At 47.8% G+C, this 3,575-nt stretch overlaps 1 non-coding gene across 1 annotated transcript; it reads right to left on the bottom strand.

Annotated features, from left to right (window-relative positions):
• Positions 1-1,936: 1,936 nt before the first annotated feature.
• Positions 1,937-2,008, bottom strand: trnae-uuc (transfer RNA glutamic acid (anticodon UUC)). The gene has a single exon. It is a non-coding gene; the product is annotated as a tRNA-Glu (tRNA).
• Positions 2,009-3,575: the final 1,567 nt, after the last annotated feature.

Below are 3,575 nucleotides of genomic sequence, written 5' to 3'. Positions count from 1 at the left end.
ACATAACTGAAGTCCCTCATCCCTGGCACCATTCTAGTAAATCTCCTTTGCACCCTCTCTAAGGCCATGACATCCTTCCCAATGTTTGGTGTCCAGAATTGAACACAATACTCCAGCTGAGGCCCAACCAGTGTTTTATAAAGGTTTAGTATCAATTCCTTGCTTTTGTGTTCTGTGCCTCAATTATTAAAGCCAAGGGCCCCATTTGCTTTTTTAAACAGCCTTCTCAACTTATCCTGCCACCTTCAAAGATTTGTGTAACTACACCCCCAGGTCTCTCTACTCCTGCACTCCCTTTTAAATTGCACCATTTAGTTTATATTGTCTCTCCTCATTCTTCCTACCATGATGTATCACTTCACAATTCTCTGCATTAAATTTCATCTGCCATGTTTCTGCCCATTTCACCAGTCTGTCTATGTCCTCCTGAAGTCTGTTACTATCCTCCACATTGTTTATTACATTTTCGAGTTTCGTGTCATGTGCAAACTTTGAAATTAACCCTGTACTCCCAAGTCCCAGTCATTAATACATATCAATAAGAGCAGTGGTCCTAATACCGAGCCCTGGTGGACACCACTGTATACTTGCCTCCAGTCTGAAAAACAACCGTTCACCACTACTTTCTGTTTTCTGCCCCTTAGCCGAATTTGGATCCACGCTGCCATTGTACATTTAATCCCATGGGCTTCAATTTTGCCAACAAGTCTATTGTGTGATTCTTTATCCTCCCTTAATCTCTCCCTGCATAGAAACTCCCCGACCCATATTCATGGCCACCCCCTCGACCTTTCCATCTCATGTGGCCTCTCCACTCCCGATCGTGTCAATCATGGATAAGGCCATCTCTGATCACTTCCTTGTATCCCTCTCCATCCACATCGAAACAAAGAATCATAGAAAGGTTACAGCACGGAAGGAGGCCATTTGACCCATCGAGTCCTTACCGGCTCTATGCAAGATCAATCCATGTAGTCCCACTCCCCCAATGCACATCACAGAATGAATTCAGGAATCCCACGCCACTTTCTATGAGCGGTAACAGGCTGCGGTTATGGTGCAGACCGGGACCCAGGGCTGAGGCTGTGGTCATCAGTTAGTCTGGGAGTGGCACAGTCTGTTTCATGACTAGCCGGGGGTGAGAGTAACCCCAGGGAGTCAGGCTGGTGTTTAGAAGGGTGTGGGTTCCAGCTCCTGTTCCAGGACTGGGACACATGATCCAAACTGACTGTGTCGTTCTGAGAGGGAGCTGCATCGTGAGAGGTGCTGTCCTTTGAATGAAGTGTTTCATGGGGGTCCCTTCTTTCTGCTCCGAGGTTTTAAATGTCCCGTGGTAATTTGTGAAGAGCAGGGAGTTCTCCCGGTGCCCTGGCCAATATTCTTTCCACAACCATCAGCACCCAACAAACAGGAGGTCTGCTCAATATCTCATCACTGTTTGTGGGATCTTGCTGTACACAACTTGGCTGCTATGTTCTCTTATGAAACGATAGTGACTGAACTTCCAGTGAAGTGCGTTGGGATGTCCTGAGGATTTGCAAGGTGCCATACAAATGCAAGTTCCTTGTTTCTCACAGTGGGCCGTGTCTCTTTCCTCGTCTCATTGAGACTCTGTTAATTGGTCCGTTCTCTCCGCAGATGGGGCCCGACCCGCTGAGTGTTTCCAGATTGTTCTGTGCGTGTTTCACTCAGAATCGGGTTTTACAGTAAATGATAAAACGATTGTAGTCAAACACTTGGCCATGAGCTGCTGAGTGACCTGTCGGGACATTGTTGCTTGCTTCCCTTCAGCTTGTGGGACTGGGTTTTTGGTGCACTGTCCCTTCAAGTGCTGTGGTTTGCCTCATTTCTCAGTGTGATTGTGGTGCGAATTCAGAAGGAGCAGCCACAGTCCGGACTGCAGGCAAATTGGGAGGCTGGGACGAAAAGTTCACTATTCCCACACCGGGAGTCGAACCCGGGCCGCCTGGGTGAAAACCAAGAATCCTCACCGCTCGACCATATGGGAACTGAAAAACAGATTAGCAGGAAGGGCACTGAGACTACAACCGGAAAGTTAACAGACGATTCAAATGAGGTATTCACAATTATGAAAGGTATTGACAGAGTATGTAAGGAGAAATTGTTTCCAATGATGGAAGGGTGAAGAACCAGAAGAGAAAGATTTAAGATAATTTGAAAGACAGTCATGGGGGGATGTGACTAAGATTGAGACCATTCATTCAGCTGCCTCTGCCGCTCCCCTCCATTCCCCTAGCCCACCAAATTTCTCTCCTATCTCCCCTCATGCCGTCTCTGAGCTCTCTTGACCATGAGACCCAACTCCTGCTCCCTCAACCCTATTCCCACCAAACTGCTGACCACACAACCTCCCTTCCTGGCCCCATGTTAGCTGACATTGTTGATGGTCTCCTCTGCTCAGGTACGGTCCCCCTCCCGATCAAATCTTCCATCATCACCCTCCTTCATAAAAGACCCACCCTTGACCCCTGTGTCCTTGCAAACTACCACCCCATCTCGCACCTCCCTTTCCTCTCCAAAGTGTTGTCGCCTCCCAAATCCATGTCCATCTTTCCCACAACACCATGTTTGAATCCCTCCAATCAGGTTTCCACTCCTGCCACAGTACTGAAACGGCCCTTGTCAAAGTCACAAATGACATCTTCTGTGACTGTGTGGAGGGAGATTTAATCTTGATCTAACCCTTGATGCACCTGCCCCTGGAGTGTTTGATGGCACAGTGTAGAGGGAGCTTTTCTCTGCCATGTACTGTACAGTATCAGTCTGTGATGGAGCAGAGCCCTGCTCTTTAATAGAAATCATTCTTTCGATGAGCCACTGAGCCCCTAAAGCAGCCTCCGAGACCCAAAGTCTGATTTCCATCCCACAGTTCCAGCAGTTAGCGAGGGCTGGGCCACGTTAACAGCAGCTCTCTGTTCCTGGTCTGGAGCTGAGGTGTTGTGTATTGTCCCTGACACAGGGACCAGACGGTGAGCTGCTGGCTCCTATTGTTCTGGGATCATTCCCTGCTGCTCTGTTCTCACCTCTTCACTGGGTCTCAGATTATTACCAGCCATCTTCCTGATCAATAAACAATCGGCAGTCTGACCGCGGAGATTTGAAATGTGTGAAACATTTCATGTGTCTCATCCCTCTCCCTGGACACAAATAAATCGGCCATCATGAAATGTTCACAGTCCATTTCTTGAGCCTTCTCCTTCTTAGAAGAATCTTCTAAACTCCTTGCTAAAGTGACCATTGATCTTCATGTCTTGTTTTGCGGTATGTTCTAGATTATTCCAGGTCAGCATTGTAATAATTCGGGGGAGTTGAAAAGTGGGATCATTATATTAAATCGAGATATTTATCACAGCCCCGCCCCCCAAACATTCAAACCACCGTTCAGGAGGAGAACCCCTCTGCTCACTGACCTACAATGGCTCCCAGTCCACCAACATCTCAAATTTTAAATTCTCATCCTCGTGTTCAAATCCCTCCATGACCTCGCCCCTCCCTATCTCTGTAACCTCCTCCACCCCTACAACCCTCCGAGATCTCTGAGCTCCTCCAATTCA

This window comes from Heptranchias perlo, chromosome 35 (assembly GCF_035084215.1).
Source record: "Heptranchias perlo isolate sHepPer1 chromosome 35, sHepPer1.hap1, whole genome shotgun sequence".
Taxonomy (NCBI): domain Eukaryota; kingdom Metazoa; phylum Chordata; class Chondrichthyes; order Hexanchiformes; family Hexanchidae; genus Heptranchias; species Heptranchias perlo.
The sequence above is the reverse complement of the archived record's forward strand: the minus strand, read 5'-3'. Positions and strand labels throughout refer to the sequence as shown.